The sequence below is a fragment of the Hibiscus syriacus genome, unplaced genomic scaffold (genome assembly GCF_006381635.1).
Source record: "Hibiscus syriacus cultivar Baekdansim isolate YM2019G1 unplaced genomic scaffold, ASM638163v2 tig00113145_pilon, whole genome shotgun sequence".
Taxonomy (NCBI): domain Eukaryota; kingdom Viridiplantae; phylum Streptophyta; class Magnoliopsida; order Malvales; family Malvaceae; genus Hibiscus; species Hibiscus syriacus.
Window position 1 is genome coordinate 330,265 of NW_024063445.1, and position 19,391 is coordinate 349,655.

The following is a 19,391-nucleotide window of genomic DNA, read 5'->3' on the forward strand; positions in this document are numbered from 1 at the left end:
AGGTACATCTCCAGTTGGGTAGTGGGTGTGGGGATGGATTTGAGAATATACTCGCGTGGGCGGGTGTGGATTTGAAATTTTTTACCCATCATAGGTGGTGGGCATATGGTGAATTTGAAAATATTAGATGGGCATAGGATAGGGGAGGTGGTATCCGCACCCGACCCGCCTGTTTGCCATCCCTATATGTATGTAATGAATGCACTAAATTTATAACAATAATAATAATTTTAACCCAATGCACATCTCATTATCTTTGACTATCAAACTCTCTTTGTTGACTGAGCTGCATTTATGGGTAAGTGCATTAATTTAATTAGATAAATATATATATTTTGATGTAATTTTTTAATTTGATTTTAAAGTAAAATTTTACATTTTTTTAAAATTATATGAATTTAGTTTTAAGATTTAATTTGATATATAATTTATAATTAGTATTTAAAATTTAAGGGTTAAATTAAAAATTAAATCCTTTTTATTTACATGACTCATTATTAAACAAATGATATTCACAGTCTTAGTGACTACGATTTATAGATTTAATAAAACAATACGTAAACAGGTAAAACTTAAGTTTCTTAAATTTGATGAATAAGTGTATAAATATAAAATATAAGTGATCATTCCAGTAGTTAGTCAAATAAAATAAATCATCATATTTTAGTATTATATTAATATAAATAGTATTTAACCTTCAATGTTAATAATAATATTTATTTATAACAGTATTTGATTCCATAGTTTAAATAAATAATTTTGCAAAGTACCTATTTAGAATAAAATTTGAAGTTCGAGTACCAATTTAAATCAGCAAGTTACGTTGAGGTACCTAATTGAACCCAAGAAAATAGATATTAAAGTGGATCTTGAAGTAAATTTAAGGTACCATAAAATATATTTACCCATCTTAATTTACTATTGTCACAATGAACTTTCCTCTATCTCCATTCCCCATGTTCATTGCTGAGACCATGTTGACTTTCCATCATGTTAATAACCTCAAGATTCTAACTTTTGACTCAGCTGCATTGACGGGATAACTTGAATAAGTTATCTTAGTTTACTAATTTCATGATTGAAAATTCCTCCATCTCCATGTTCATAGCTCAGCCCTTGTTGGTTTTTAATTATTTTCATAGCATTCAAAGATTCAAGCCATTTCACTCTTACATTTCGTCACTGATTAATGAGAGTGAACAAACAGTCGCTTATTAAATACTAAATGACGAACTGATTCTAGTCCTCGCTAATAAAATACAGCAGTCGCTAATTGAATAAGATACAAGTCGTATTTCAAGGAAACTAGCAAATCCTCCCACTATAAGTAGCGCGAAACCAAAGTCATCCTTCAAGCGTAGAAGAAAGAAAAAGAAGTAGCATAATGGGTGAAGAAGTGAAGGTTTTTGGATTTTGGTCGAGCCCTTTGCTTTTGCAATACAATCCGATTCATAAGAAAGTTCCTGTTCTCCTCCACAAGGGGAAACAAATTGCAGAATCACTTGTGATACTTGAATACATGGAGGAGACTTGGAAATCCAATCCCATTTTGCCCAAGGATCCTTATGACAAAGCCATGGCACGATTCTGGGCCAAGTTCTTCGATGACAAGGTAGAGTTTTCATTCTGGCATGATGACAAAATTACTCTCTAACGTGTGTTATTTTGGCATTTATTATTTTTCAGAGTATTTTAATTTCCGATGTTTCAAGTTTTGGTCAAAATATAACCTATGAAAGAAAGTCATTAATTGACTAATGGTAAACACATGTTGTAGACATGACATTTTTATATAAGTTTAATTATTGTTGTAACACATATTACATCATCACATTGGATAATATGACACATGTCACATTATCACTTAGGTGAGATGATATATATCACGTCATCACTTTTAATGATGTGAAATATATTATGTCATCCAAAGCGATAATACGATACATATCACGTCAAAAATTAAATACATGTAAAAATATTACGTCAATGACATATATTGATTGTTAGTCAACTAACGATATTCTTCTAACATAAAATATTTTGACTAAATTTTAAAACTTTAGAGGTTAAAAATGCTAAAAAAATAAAAAGACAAAATGATCATTTGTACAAATATTGTAGGATAATTTTATCGGCTTTTGTTTTTGGGATTTAACTTTGCCAAACATACTATCCAAGTTTATGTCTCAGTTCCTTTTGTGGTGTGCGTATAGTTTATGCCTGCAATTTGGAAAGCTTTTTGGTGCCCCGAAAATGAACGAGAACAAGAGGCGAAAGAAGCTTGCAAGTGTTTGAAAATGCTCGAGCGTACGCTTAACAGAAAGTGATTCTTCGGCGGGGAAGACATTGGAGTGGTAGACATTGCTGCAAATTTCGTCGGCTTTTGGCTTAGGACCATTCAGGAAGTGACGGGGTTGGAGTTGTTGTCGGCTAAAAAATTACCAGACTTGTTCAAATGGACTGATGAATTCGTGAACCATAGTGTTGTTAAGGGAACTTTGATTGCAAGACACAAACAATTGGAGTTTAATAAATTTATCGTTGCCAAATATGAAGAAGGTGAAATCAGGCCATAATGATGGGCGCATGTGTTTACCTCGGTTTTATTATTTGGTTTTGTGTTTAATCTTCATATATGTTTAGTTTAGATGTGTTACTTGCTCTTGTTTTCGAGTGAAATAAATTTCCTCAAAATAAAATCTAGAATAAACTACACATTCAATATATAAACTATTATTTTTATTTTATTTTAATATTTAAATTTTATTTTTCAAAATCATAACTAACGTTCAAATTAAGTTTTATTTTGATGCTTCATCATTAAAAATTTTAAAAATGATATTGATTGTCAGCATAAGGTAATGTTAAGTCATCATTGACAAAATAAAAAATATTACATTATTATTTTTGCTTATTTTTTAATGTCATGATATTATATTGAAACATAAATTAAACATTAGATATGGTTATGAAAAATACAAAACTTGAGTATTAAAAAGGAAAAAAATAATAATTTATATACCAAATATATATTTTATCCTAAAATTTATCGTTGATCGATTATTGTTGAGTTAGTCAACAATTGTTTCGTCCTTGTAAACCCTTCGACAGTAGAAAAAAGCAAAACATATTGGAGTTGATTAACAGACAAGAAAGTAGTATTAAATCCAAAACCTGACATTGTAGTTAGTAAATTAAAAAAAGGCATATAAAATAAAAAAAATGAACTGTGAAAAATAAAGGCGAATTGCACTAAAGTAAAATAGTTTTTAAAGGTGTTTTAACGACGTTTTTTTAATAAACGCCGGTAAATACTTGTAATTTAGTGGCGTTTTGTATAAATGCCGCTAAAAACTATAATTTAGAGTCGTTTTAAGCACAAACGTTACTAAATACTAGTACTTTAGTGGCATTTTTATATACATACCGCTAAATATTGTACTATAATGTCGTTTGTATACAAATGCAGTCAAAGACTCGTACTTTAGTGGTGCTTTTATATAAACGCCGCTAAATAATGTACTTTAGTGGCATTTGTATATAAACGTTGCCAAATATTCATACTGTAGTGGCGGTTTAAGCACAAGCACCGCTAAATACTCATATTTTAGTGGCATTTTTATATAAACGCTGCTAAATATTGTACTGGCACTTGTTCAAATAAAGCCAACTGAGTCTTATTAGTCTTCAGTTCTTAATTGAAGGGTTTTTATTCATAGCTAATTAAATATAAAAATTATAAATAGTAGCATATCTGAACTCATTGGATTATCATCCATAGGAACTCACTGAGGAAAGGATTCTTTACTCTTTTTGCTAAATACCACTACAAAATTTCAGGAGGAAAATGGGAATAAGATGATGAATTTCGAAGAATAGTGTAACATAGTGAACTTGTTGAAATCGTCATCAGAGAAAAAAATTAATCGACGAAACAGTCATTGAATTTTCAGCAGTACCAAGCTTCGTCATTTCAATGCCTGCTATTTTGTTTCTTTTTTATTGCAAGTCAGGCTTCTTCTCCTTGTTTTTTTTTATTTTTCCCTAACATTTTCATTTATCTCACTCCCTCATACAATTTAGGGTTCTCAGATTCGAATTTCACTTCTCTCGTATGCTTTATTATGACTTTTAGGGTTTATTTATGAAATTTGTTCTAGATGTTGTTTAGCTATTTTTAATATATTTTTAAGTTTATTTGTCATTTAAAATGGAAAAGTTGTTGAACAATTGAAAATTTTGTATGCATAGTTGTATTGGTTTTGGGTTGGAAGTCAATAATATAGTATAGAGAAGTACTTTTCGCTGAAGGTGATTTTGTTGCAGAAGACGGCTATCGGATAGAGCAAAATCGCAATTGATAATTTGAGAAAATAAAATGGTAGATAAAAGAGACACAAAATTTATGTGGAAACCCCCTAAATAATATAGGAATTTTACTATGAGAAAATAGAAATTACAACTTCTCTCGATATACCAATGAGAAAACAATGATAATTCTTTCTTGATAAAAAGGAGAAAACAACTCTCTAAATTCTCTAGTATTGGAAGAAAGCTATGGGATGGTTTTGAAACTAAATAAGCTAGGGTATTTATAGTTGAAGCTTAAGGACTAATTTGTAAATACACTAAATTACAATGACTAAAATATAGAATATACCATTGCTAATTTTCAACAATTAGCCAACCATTTTTGACATTTTTTTGATGGATTTTCAACAATCTCCCACTTGAAGATTTGATTGGAACAATCATATATTCACACAATTCTTTCTACCTTGTACCTTCATATTTCTTACGTCTCTGACAGGCAAGAGGATCGACACCAAGTAAATTTATCGGCATTGATCGTCTTCGTCATGAAATCTGCTATGTTGTCTTTGGTGTGAATCTTCTGCATATCTACCATCCCTTCTTCCACCATTTCACGAATGAAATGATATTGAACTCGTATGTGTTTTTTCCTTGAATGAAATGCTGGATTCCTTGCTAAATGCAAGGTGCTTTGATTGTCACAAAATAGAGAGGCATACTCTTGATTATGCCTAAGCTTATCCAATAGCATATTCAACCAAATTTCTTCTTTACTGCTTGTGTAGCTGCTACATATTCTGCCTCTGTTGTGGATGTAGCCACAACTGACTGCAATTTTGAAACCCAACTTATAGCTCCACCAGCAATTTTGAACACATATCCTGTAGTAGATTTGCTTTTATCCAAATCCCCTGCATAATCAGAATCTACATACCCATTGATTAGTAAGTTTGATCCTCCGTAACATAATGCAACATTTGAGGTCCCTTTGATGTATCTCAGGATCCTCTTTACTGTATTCCAATGCTCTTTGCTTGGATTCACCATGTACCGACTAACCACTCCCACTGCTTGTGCAATGTTTGGTCTTGTGCATATAATAGCAAACATTAAACTCCCCATTACTGATGCATACGGTACTCGAGACATCTACATCCTCTCTTCTTCACTGTTAGGACTCATACTGGAGGATAATTTGAAGTTAATAGGAAGAGGGGTAGAAATTGGCTAACAATCTTGCATGTTGAATCTTGACAAGATCTTCTTCAAGTAATTCTTTTGTGAAAGCCAAATCATCCTATTACTTCTATCCCGGTGAATTTGCATCCCTAGAATCTTGTTTGCTGATCCCGAGTCCTTCATTTCAAATTCCCTAGCCAGTCGTGCCTTCAATTCTTCAATATGATCTTTGTTGGGTCCTGCAACCAACATGTCATTCACATACAACAACAATATAACAAAATCGTTATCACCAGACCTCTTGAAATAGGCACAAGGGTCTGCATTAAGTCTGTTGTATCCAAGGCATATAATGAAGGAATCAAATCTCTTATACCAACACCTCGGTGCCTGCTTTAGACCGTACAGAGATTTGTTCAACCTACAAACCAAGTTCTTCTTTTCGTCTTCTTCAAAACCTTTAGGCTAGAGCATGTAAATCTCTTCTTTATGATTTCCATGAAGAAAAGCTGTTTTAACATCTAGCTGCTCTAGGTTTAACATCTACCAATTGGCTTCCTTCCTTGTGGTAGTGGCACAAGGTCCCAAGTATATTTCTATGAAGGGCTTCGATTTCTTCTTGCATCGTCATCATCCATAGTGAAGCATCTGAGTTGTTTATTACCTCCTGGTATGTTGATGGCTCACCATCCTATGTTAAAAGGCAATGTGCAATATTAACTTCTATAACATAATATGAGTTCCAATCAGGACGTCTTCTCACATGATCTGATTGATAAGTTGTTGGAGCTTCAAAACTCTCTTATTTTTGTTCATCATGTGCTGGTTCTGCTTCAGAAGAATCTCCTTATTCAACCTTCTTTTCCACATGTATATATGTAGTCTTTGACTTTTCAGTGCTATCATCATCTTCTTTTCTTTGTAGCTTATCTTCTGTAAAGATAACATCTCGACTGAAGACCACTTTATGGGCAGTGGGATCCCACAAGTGATATCCCATTACACCATCAACATACCCCAAGAATTTCCATTTCATGGATTTTGGATCCAGCTTTAAAATTTCTTGGGAGTTGTACATCACGTACACTATACTACCAAATACATGGAGGTTTGAATAATCAGCTTACCAGTCCATATCTCCATTGGTGTCTTCAGCTCTATTGTAGTTGATGGAGCTCGATTCACCAAATAAAATGCGATATTGACTGCTTCTGCCCAGAATGATTTTTTTAGGCCTACATCCCTCAACATTACTCTTGTTCTTTCTAACAAGGTTTTGTTCATCCGCTCTGTCACTCTATTTTGTTGAGGAGTGTTCGCCACTGTGAACTATCTTTTGATGCATTTCTTGATTCTTAAAATTTACTAAAATGTAAGCTTGGTGAAGTGATGATACATGCATCACAAGGCTCACATCAAAGGAAGAAGTAATAACTATTCCAAGTGATCCACTCGTCCAAGCATTGGAAAAGAAGATCAGAACAGAATCAGACTTACGATGACTTTTTGAATGGGATCATAATCTTATTTAGTCAATATGTCCTCTATATATACGACCGTATGTCTCTTTTCTTTCCAACAGTTCTTGAATCGCATCAATCCGATATCGGGAACTCAAGATATGGCTATTTTACTGAAGACGGTGCATGCAGAAAATCCTATACGGGATTAATACGGGATTTTGTAAATATTACGAATTTTTAATATTTTTATTGATTATTTGTAATATAACTTAATATAGGATGATGCATTATCTTTAAGGATTAGATTTATTATTTTATTAGGAATTAAGGTTGGGTTAAAAATATTATCTTTAGTTATTATTATTTTATTAGGAATTAGAGTTAAGATATGTTTAGTTTATTATTATTTTATTCATTAGTTATTTAGGACCTTTAGAACTCAGCCCCTATATAAAGTAGACTTCATTAAACTTTGTAATTGAAGATTTCTTTGATTAATAATACAACGAGAGTTCGTTTTTGCAAGTGCTGATTGTCCTGTGCCTTCGAAGCTTCTTCTCCTGGAGTTCTTTCAAGTTCTTGTGAGGGAGATTAATCTTCACACTCCAATTTGCCTTTTCATCGCGACTAGGAGGGTTGGTTAGAGACATTTATCGTGTTTGCCTTTTCATTGTGACTAGGAGGGCTCGATAGGACACTTATCCATCTATTTTTCCACAAATCCATCCGCACCATCAATCTTCTTGACCGTTCACCTTCATAAGGGAGATCTTTTGATTTCTTTATTATCTTATTTCATCTTTCATTTATTTATCTTTTGTTTATTTTATTCTAATCATGTTGTCTTGATTCCAGTACATAAAAGAAACCCTAAACAATCCTAGCAACTACCGCCACCTTCCCATATTCATAACCTTTGTTCTTCATCGAGTCTAGAGCTTTCTAGGTTTGATTCTTCAACAAGAGCAACGTTCATTAACCCACCACCGCTTCCCTATCAATTGGTATCAGAGCTGGGCCGATTATTGGAAAGAAGCAAGCAATTTTGCTTGTTCTTGCACACAAAACCGTCAAGGTACCCCAACGGAGCTAGTTTAGAGAAGATTCATCGTTTCAGGTTCTTTTTATTTAATTTTAATTTATATTCAAATCCTTCTTGTTAGTTTTCTATTTTTTTCAAAAAAAAACGCAAAAAAGGAAAAAAAAAACAAAAAACCAAAATTTCAAAAAAATTGCAAACGAAGGTATTTAGGGCTGATTTTATGCAGATATCATATCCATCTTAATTTTAATTTCCAGTCCAAAATTCACTTCAATAAGAGTTCATTAGTGCCTTCAAATACATCATTCAAGTTTTATCAGCAGATTCGGTCTAGAATATTTTCGAATTTCTTGAAAATTATACAGGAGAAATTTTGTGGTGAAAATTTCTAGATTGAAACTCCATATATTTTAGATCATTAACACAAAATATCAGAATTTTTAGAGATCAAGAACAACTTCGAACAAAGCGATCAAGAAAAACAGATTGTTTGAGGACTCACCGTTCAACAGAGTCTACTGGATACTACTGAAGGTATTTGATTCTAAAATTTTTCAGGTGGTTTCTTGACGCATCGAAAGACATTCAAGAATTTTTCCAGAATTTGTGGATACCGGTAACCCCCACAAAAGCGTTTCTCAAGTTGATCCAGCGTTTTCTAGGTTTTCTGGTTTGGTCCTTTTTTTCTTTAACTCTTAGTGCTTTAGGTTCTTTTGTTTTTCCCTGTTATTGTTCTTTTGCATTATCTAACACATTATCTTCCTTGTTTTAGTAGGACTAAAGAGTTTTCATATTTCTTCCTTCTTTGCATTCTCGTTCTCTTGGAGTCTAACCCTTGTTTGACCTCTTAGAACTTTTAAGTTTTTCTTATAATCTTTGCTAGTAATCAAACTCTGATACGAACTGTGGAAGACTACTTCGTAAAGTGAGTTTTAAAGAGTACAAGATCGGCTTACTTGCCTCTCGTTGTGTTACTTTCTTGGAGTGACTTGTGAGGTTTCTTGCTTTGTTGAATTTTCTTTCTTTTATTTTTATTTTACTTTAAAATTTTCTTTTGAGTGTTATGATTTCAAAATGGGCGACACTAACAACAAGACACTTACGGCTATCTTAGCCACACTTTCCCGACTCACGACTCAAGTTGAAAGATTTGATAAAATCGTGAGAGAACGGCAAGAACCACAACTGGATCTACCAAACCAGAATCCAAGACCAAACAATGTTGAACTTTTGGTACCCAAGAAAGAACAACCACGTTTCCAAGCACCCAAACTCTTTACAAAACCAAAGTTCACGATCCCGTCTTTCAAAGGAGACAACGATCCAGACAGGTACATCGAATGAGAAGGAAAAGTTGATCTCATGTTCGCATACCATGACTGCCCCCAAGCTAAACAAGTTCACCTCATCACCATACAATTTGAAGGATATGCTCGAACTTGGTGGATGCAAACAAGGAAAAAGATCCAGAACTTCCAAATTCCAACAATCACTTCTTGGACCGACATCAAACAAACCATGAGGAACCGATTCCTACCGACACATTATACACGAGAAGTTAAACAACGACTACACCGACTTCGACAAGGTAGAAGTTCAGTTGAAGATTACTACAAGGAGATGCAGTCCTTACTCAATAGGGCTAACATAACTGAAAAAGAAGAAGTCACCGTGTCAAGATTCATCGTCGGCTTAAACTCAAACATCACTGATCTTCTTGATCTACAAGGGTACGAAAACCTTGAAGATACTCTAAAGAAAGCAATGACAATCAAAGCACAAATCCAAAGGAGATCTCGAATCAGTGAACATTACAAAGGTACTTCATCCTCTTACCAAGGTAATCCTTCAAATCCTTCCTCATCTTCTACTCCATCTTCTCTGATAAAGCCAAGAGATGACAAACCTAACAAGGAGAAAGAACGACCAGCAAAGAATGACACACTTCCAGTCCCTAAAGATCAAATGATAATTTGTGAGGAGGTAGGGAAAGCAAAAAAAGAAAAAGCTGAGAAAGAGGCAAAAGAAAAAGAGGTCACTAGTCACAAAAGCCAAAAGAATAATGACCCATGGGAGGTGAGTGAACCTAATTGTGAGAAGAAAAGAGTGACTTAAAATCTATGTGTGAGCACAAAAGAATTGAGAGAGAACCTTCTTTACAAACAGCCTTCCATCCTTGTTCGCTTTAGAGAATCAATTGTTTCGATTTCTAACATTAACAAGGATTTGCCTAGTGTGTTTTCATCTTTGTTACAGGATTTTCAAGAAGAATTAGGTGATCCACCTGACAGATTACCACTGGAAGAAGGAAAACAACACCAAACCAATCTAATTCAAGGTTCCATCATACCTCGTCAAACATACAATCTCGAAGAAACCAAAGAGTTAAATTTGTTACAAAAAGGCTACATCCATGAAAGCCTTAGTCGTAACGTCATCTTAATGATGAAACATGACTTGAACAACTCTACATGCTTTATAGTTCATGCACAGGGAATCCATGTAAATGATGAGAAAGTAAAAGTAACACGAGACTGGCCCACACCATCTTCTATCACCAAGAGTTTTCGAATAGTGCTAGGTGACCCTCCTGACGGGTTACCACCTGAAAGCCCTAATCACTATGCTATATCAATGAAGAGTCATGATTTACGAGAGTCCAAAGGTAAGTATTTTATTACTCATTTTAATGACATTGTAACATACTTCTTCTCCTTCTTACAAGGTAAGGCTCGTGAAGTTTTCATCCATACTAAACACAACTCCTTTAAGTGCGTAACATACCGATGTAAGCAAAACACAGTAGACGATACACTACCACAAAGGTATACTCTTACCTATCAAACTCATACTACTATTCTAAGAATTGAACATATCAAAGATTTATATCACGATAACTCGAATATTTTTGATATTTCTACCCATACTTTTAAAAGTGCTTTTAATGAGCTTTATCTTGTATATGAGTTTCCTTGCCAACTAAACAGGTTCTACAGTCCACAAAGCTCCTCCCGAGAATCATTAATTCATGAACCCCACTTAGGAGACTTAAGGGATTACTTTAACAAACCAGTTGACATGGTTTTTAAACACTCATTCTTGCCACACACAAATAAAACCATGGAGAAATTATCTAAAATAATCATACATAAAGCCAACAGTGGCCGGCGCCATGTTGAATTTCAACCAAAACATCAGATTACAAGACTTGTATGCAAAAGAGGATTTCAAGACTTCAAGAAATTGGTTCCTACAAAGAAGAAACTTCGACTAAAACGCATAAAGACACATCACATTGATCATGGTAAATGTTTCACAAGTTTTTCTTTCAACACATCTAAATCTCTTTCTTTTGGATTTTCAGATTCGAGGACGAATCCTTTTGAAGAGTGGGGGAATGATACATGCACCAGAGTCCATAATACATACTTCTTTGGACTAATGTTTCGACTCGAACCTATTAGAAGAACAAAGTCTCGAAGATTCAAAGCATATCTATTCGGTAAGTATAATGTGAATGAATCATTAAACGATTCTAATGTTGCTCCCTTTAATGTTTTAGATTCGAGGTCAAATCTTTTTGAAGAAAGGGAGGATGATACATGCATCACAAGGCTTACATCAAAGGAAGAAGTAATAACTCTTCCAAGTGATCCACTCGTCCAAGCATTGGAAATGAAGATCATAATAGAAGCAGACTTACGACGACTTTTTGAATGGAATACTAATCTTATTTGGACAGGATGTCTTCTAGAGATATGACCGTCTGTCTCTTTTATTTCCAACGGTTCTTGAATCGCATCAATCCGATATCGGGAACTCATGATATGGCTATTTTACTGAAGACGGTGCATGCAGAAAATCCTATACGGGATTAATACGGGATTTTGTAAATATTACGAATTTTCAATATTTTTATTGATTATTTGTAATATAACTTAATATAGGATGATGCATTATCTTTTAGGATTAGATTTATTATTTTATTAGGAATTAAGGTTGGGTTAAAAATATTATCTTTAGTTATTATTATTTTATTAGGAATTAGAGTTAAGATATGTTTAGTTTATTATTATTTTATTCATTAGTTATTTAGGACCTTTAGAACTCATCCCCTATATAAAGGAGACTTCATTAAACTTTGTAATTGAAGATTTCTTTGATTAATAATACAACGAGAGTTCATTTTTGCAAGTGCTGATTGCCTTGTGCCTTCGAAGCTTCTTCTCCTGGAGTTCTTTCAAGTTCTTGTGAGGGAGATTAATCTTCACACTCCAATTTGCCTTTTCATCATGACTAGGATGGTTGGTTAGAGCCATTTATCGTGTTTGCCTTTTCATTGCGACTAGGAGGGCTCGATAGGACACTTATCCATCTATTTTTCCACAAATCCATCCGCACCATCAATCATCTTTACCGTTCACCTTCATAAGGGAGATCTTTTGATTTCTTTATTATCTTATTTCATCTTTCATTTATTTATCTTTTGTTTATTTTATTCTAATCGTGTTGTCTTGATTCCAGCATATAAAAGAAACCCTAAACAATCCTAGCGACTGTCACCACCTTCCCATATTCATCACCTTTGTTCTTCATCGAGTCTAGAGCTTTCTAGGTTTGATTCTTCAACAAGAGCAACGTTCATTAACCCGCCACCGCTTCCCTATCAAGTGATGAGCATTGAAGAGGTAAATGAAAGTATTGTATTTACAACAAGGAAGGAATTTGTGAAAAGGTATTTTTAAAGATTATCCATTTAAATTTAGATTTCCTATTAAGTCTAATGATCATTTTTCAATTTCTTGATTTCCTTTGATTATTTTGTTTGAAATATAAGAAGTTATTGATACTGTATTTACTGATAATAAGATGTGGCTTCCACTTCAATGTGTGTTATTTAGTTGTTTTCACTATGTGTTAATTTCATGATGCGCCGTTTTCAGCCTGTACAAAAGTTGTAGCATCGGAAACACTTCCATATGCTACTGGGAACATTTCATAGCTGGAGCTGTTGGTAAAATCTTCTGGAACTTCTTTTTTTTTTTTGTGAAATTACTCCACTGAATTTTCTTTCCAACTAGTTATAACTATGGGGCAATTAACATTTACTTATTGCTCACTTTTGGGATGCCCCTTTCTTGTTTTGGTCCAACTTTGATCGTGAAGTGCACTCTGCTCTGTTTTTCTTTAAGTGATAAATATTTTCTCTCTTAATGTGCCATAAGAATATATTTTCTCCTCCCGATGTAAATGGTATATGATGTTTTCTATTTTCTTTTCTCCCCATATTTTTTAATTTTCAAGTTTGGTAAAATTTGATGTCCACATAGTCATTTCAATCAGGTTGATGATGCTTATTTCTCATCCACTGGAGACGTAAATACTGGTTGTTTCAATTATTTTTGCTTTATATTTGTATGGATAAAGCATTGGAGGGAAGAACAATTTTATGTTTTAAAATAATAAGCAATTGAAATACACAAATGATCTCTGATTTCTATCTTGTATTTCTCTGATTTTCAGGTGATACACTTGGTTCTTTTGTATATGTTCCATGTAAAGTGATTGAGTAACACATGCAGGTTCAAGGCTCAGGAAACTCTTGGAATTTTGTTATCATGAAAGAGAAATTGCGAATGAAATCTGGTGAACAAATGTATGGTTATTACTCTAGAATGTTCCAAGGTGGATGTTCAATATGGAAATAGCAAGGACTAAAGGGATTATATGATGGGTAAATATTTCCTTCTTCGTATATTATATTTACTGTTAGATAAATAAATACTTGGATCTCCATATGCAAACAATTATGTTGTTCAACTCTGACCACATATGATTGATGAGTGTTCTAAATCAATAATATTTGCTTGTTAAATCTTAGATCTTATGGATTTATTCCTGCTGATTTGGTTGTGTTATGTTTATTTTCGTGCAATATCTTACTTTCCAGAATTAGTAGTAAAAAAGGCACATTCTACATTTTTTTATTATTCGATAATGACTGGAGACATGGGCACGACTTTGGGCATGACACGGTCTGACGTGGCAGTTTCTAGAAGGTTCAGTCACTGACAATTTTCTAGAAGATCTAATCAGGGCCTTCTAGAAGGTGGATGGACAAAAATATCTTAAGAACTTTATTTTTAATTTTAAAGTTTGAATTTAGAAAACATTTGGAGTTATCGTTAGGATAATTTTTTCTTTTAATATCTATGTTTATCTGTAGGGTTTTAGAGGCTATAAATACCCTCTTTGGGAAAGCATAAATTCACAACTCAGATTTCAATCTTCTCCTTACTTCTAGTTTTATAAAGTTAATTCTTTTCTTTTCTTTTCTTTTCAAGCTTTCATTTTTATTTTATTCTAAGTTTTATTTTGAAAACTGCTAAGTATGACTTTTTTCATGCTTAGCTAAATTTCTCATAAGATAAGCCGAGAGCTTAAGCGATGACTCAATTCCAATGTGATAATTGAAAATCACTTGAATAAATTCAGAATGTCTCTCTTAATCTCTGCGCTTATTTTCAAAATAAAAAAAGATTTCAAAATCAAAGATTGACTTTAGTCAAGATGTTATTGTGATTAAATGTGTTGGAGGAAGGATATGATTATTGAAGGCATATTCGACTTCCCGGGAACACACTTGGTGAGATTGCCTTGCTAAGAGGGAATTGATATTGAAATTAGTAGTTATTGAAACAACAATCCGAGTCGGTCGTCACAAACTTAAACAATTATTCATCTACGACAGTTGATGTTGCTCTTGTTGAAGAATCGAACCTAGAAAGCTCTAGACTCGATGAAGAATAATGGAGAATTAATAGGGGAAGGTGGCATCAGCAAGTAGGGTTCTTAGGGTTTCTTTTAGGTGCTAAAAACAAGGAAAGAAAAAATATTAGAACAATTTAAACAAAAGATAAAGAACTAAAAATAAAGTATGATAATAAAGAAATCAAAAGATATCCCTTGTGAAGGTGATGGCAAATATGATGGTGAGAATGGATTTGTGGAAAATAGATTTCCTAGTCGCAATGAAAAGGAAAACACAAAAGAACTTGAAAGAACTCCAGGAGAAGAAACTTCGAAGGCACAATGCAATTAGCACTTGAAAAAAATGAACTCTCATTGTATTATTAATCAAAAAAATATGTTTTAGAAAGTTGAATGAAGCCTCCTTTATATAGGGGATGAGTTCTAAAGGTCCTAAATAACTAATAAATAAAATAATAACAAACTAAACATATTTTAACTCTAATTTCTAATAAAATAATAATAAACTAAGAATCATGTTTTAACCCAACCTTAATTCGTAATAAAATAATAAATTTAATCCTAAAATATATTGCAACATACTATATTAAATTATATTACAAATAATCAATAAAAATATTGAAAATTCGTAATATTTATAAAATCCCATATTAATCCCGTATAGGATTTTCTACATGCATTACCTTTACTAAAATGATCATATCTTGAGGTCCCGATATATGATTGAAGCAATTTAAGAACTATTGGAAGGATAAGAGACAAACAATCGTATCTCCAGAAGACATGTTGACCAAATAAGATCAGGATCCCATTCAAAAAGTCATCGCAAGTTGATGTTGTTCTAGTCTTCTTTTCCATGGCTTGGACGAGTGGGTCATTTGGAAGAGTTATTATTTCTTTCTTTGATGTGAGCCTTGTAATACATGTATCAGGAAGCAACAGGTGCGGTGTAGAAAGTGTGACAAGGCTGGCGGCGAGAGTGATGGAGAAGAAAAAGAGGTGACGGGTATGGCTTTGGGAAGATGAATGTGTTGGGTTTTTAATTGTTTTGGTTTGGATTCAAAAACACGTGGGGGTAAAGAGTTTTAATTTGGGTGAAACTAGGGTGTAAAAATAAGGATTTTAAATTGAAAATGATAAGGAAAGATGAGATAGGTGGGGCATACAGTCAAAGAAAAAGAATGGGAAAGATACGATGAAAGGGTTGCGGCAGGTACTTGTCTCCATATGGGCGACAAATATGATTTTGGGTTTTACTAAAGTGCGCCGACTTGCAAGGGAGATGCTAATATGCGCCATCTTTAGTGAAACAGTGTGAAGGACTCTGGAATAGATTTTTCTAATGCCTTGCGTGATTGATACTACTCCTAGGGTCCAAATTTTACACTGTTCAAATGAAAATTTTGCAAATCTTCCTCGTTTGAGCTCAATTAAAAACATTTAGTTCCTGAAAATTAAAAAATATGAAATTTTCTTAGCCCAAATAAAATTAAATAAAAATGCAATGAAATTAAAAATGGGTTGCCTCCTATGAAGCGTTTTTGTTTAACGTCATTAGCTCGATGACTTGACTCAGATGACAGGTTCTAAGAGAAGTAATTCATCCACTTCATACGTTTTTTCCAACTAAGAACTTCCTTATGAGAAATTATACGATCGTATAATTCTTTTATTTTCTCTTTATAGAATTTGGCATTCTCACAGATTTTTCTTCGGATCTTTTTTATTATTAAAAGCTTATATGAAATAATAACCAGTGAAGTAGTATTTTCTCCTAAAAAGGCATCTTTTATGTGTTTCAACGTTTGTTTCAGTTCTAGCTTAGGTGCGTGCAAAAATAGAAGGAAAAACTTTAGACTTAGAAAGAATCAAACATAAATCAGAATGAACAGAAAATAAATTTTCCAACTCGTTGATTTCGTCATTGTAGTATTTTAACTCCCTGCATAGATCAAAAGATACATTAGTTTCTACAAACTCATTTTCCAAAGGATTAATAATACCAACATAATTTATGCTCACAACTTTGTTTGAGTGTTTCATTTTATTATACACATTAAATTTAATGATCTCATCATCAAACTCCATGGTTAAAATCCCACTTATTACGTCAATATTTTTGCACGATGTACTTAGGAAGGGAAGCTCCAATAGAATATCAAAAGAAGTGTTGCTGTGATCATTTTCCATGTCTATTACATAAAAAAGTAGACCTTCTGATCTAGTATTTCCTTTTCCTCAGCTTGTTTATCTCCTTTTACTAACCTTGATGGAAAAGGTGGTGGCACGTCATAGGGAGATGGCTTCATATCGTTTTGTACTTCATCTCTCTTCTTCTCATATCCTTATTCAACAGTCTTCTTACTTTTTGGATTGCTTCATCATTTGTAACAGGTGGCACAACCACTGTACCACTCCGAAGAGTGATGGCGTTGACATTATCCCTTGGATTTACCTCAGTTTGAGATGAAATTTTACCTTGTGATTCCAAGCGTCCTACGGTCCGAACCATGTAACACCCATATTCTATATACGGTTACGTATATGGATACGAATGTCACATTACTTAAAATACATCATAATCATTTTGAAAATCCTTTGAAATTTTCTTTCAAACTTAATTTCACATAATTAAGATCATAAATACATGTTCATTAAAACATAATAAAAAAATATTTTAGTTATAATTGATTACATGCCAAATAGTTTCCAAAAAGGGTCATTAAAGTCCTAATGTTATTGACGAGTCAACTTTAGTAGATGATGTATGTGGTTATAACTTCACTCCTTACTTGATGAATATCTGCTATTACCTACACGTGGAATACACATGATAAGTATAACTTAGTGAGTCATGATATAATAAATAACCTTTGGTGTTACAACATATTTCATTCCTCATTTATCATGATCATTTGTCATGATTCCTTCTTTTCATTTGTTACTTCCATTTATGTTAATAATACTTCATAATAACTTTTAAATTCTAACATATTTTCTATTGATAATGTACCCATATGCATTTTAACTATAATATACTTTTATGTTGAAAATGTACCCATATACATTTCAACCGTAGTATACTTTTCTATTGATAATATACCCATATACATTTCAACTCAATATATATACTTTTCTGTTGATAATGTACCCATATACATTTCAACTTTAGCATACTTTTCTATTAATAATGCACCCATATGCATTTCTCTTTTTAAGCTGACAATGTACCCATATACATTTCAGCTATGGCATCCTTTCATGCCCATAATGCACCCATATGAATTTTTCTTTTACATTCGTTTTAGAGTAGTTCATACTCTAAAACCCCATTTACAACATCAATTTCATATATTCCCTAATACATAAATATTTCAATAAAATATACATTAACATATAAATATTACATTCTGAATAATTTCTAATCATATTCATCTAAATTTTACATACAGTAATTGTTCTCACCTGGCTCGCCTTGCTTAGCTATCCAAAATGGGAAAACAATTATTCCAAAATTTGGCCCTTGCCTTTCAACTTACTCGACTCATGCACTTGTTTGCGATCTATTCCACATTCATTAAAGACATGCATATTATAAATTGTTAGTATGTTTCCCAGCAATTGTTACTTAGCATCAATCAAATATTTAATATTAATTTCCTACAACATTATCAGCCCCAACTTAACATTTCTGACCCTTAGGTATCGATACATCCCTTAACTTGTGTATCGATACACAATTTACATTCAAAATTTTCATTTCAAAGGGGGTATCGATACACTACCTATGTATCGATACACTTATTTCTTTCGATGATTTTTCATTTAAGAGTGTATCGGTACCTGTTGAATGTGAACCGATACACTTTGCCCATAAATCACATTTTAAGCACGAAAATTCACTCTTTTCATCTTCAACACTTCATGTTTCCTCCCCTTTCATGTTCTTGACTCACATACATATACTTAAACTAATTTATACTCATTTATCACATCTTAAACCTCAAAATCCTATTCTCCACATAGAAATCAATAATCATACCAATTTTGTCAATATGTTCTAATTCCAATTCTATCACTTCATATCTTTTAATTAAGTTGGTGAAAAGTCAATTCCAGACTCCAACTTTATTTATTAACTCTTTTTCAATCATTCATTTAGAAATACATTCACTTTAATATCTTATAACTTCTTAATCCTTTGATTATAATTCAACTTAAGCTTTCCTTAAGCTTAAGTATCACCTAAGAATCAAAACCCACACTTAAAATCAACAAAAAATCAACCAACCATAAAACTCACCTTTAAGCTATGGAGGAGAGTTTCTCACAACCAAGAGGAGAAGAAGAGAAGAGTTGAATTCCTTTTTCATTCTCTTATCTCTTTATTTAATACCCCATAATTGATTATTAAATTTAATTTAATCTAAATGACCAAAATGCCCTTTTAATCATCCTTAATTCCAATTTAGTCTAAACCACTATTTCAAATCCATTACCATCTTCTAACATTTAAGCATTTAAATACTCAATTATTAAATCTTTTCAATAAAGTCCTTCACTTAAAAAAATTGGGGTATTAAAATTCTCCCCTCCCTAAGAAAATTCGTCCTCGAATTTAA

At 32.8% G+C, this 19,391-nt stretch overlaps 1 pseudogene; it reads left to right on the plus strand.

The window, feature by feature from the left end:
* The first annotated feature begins 1,384 nt into the window (after positions 1 to 1,384).
* LOC120185897 lies at positions 1,385 to 2,576 on the plus strand (annotated as a pseudogene).
* The last annotated feature ends 16,815 nt before the right edge of the window (positions 2,577 to 19,391 follow it).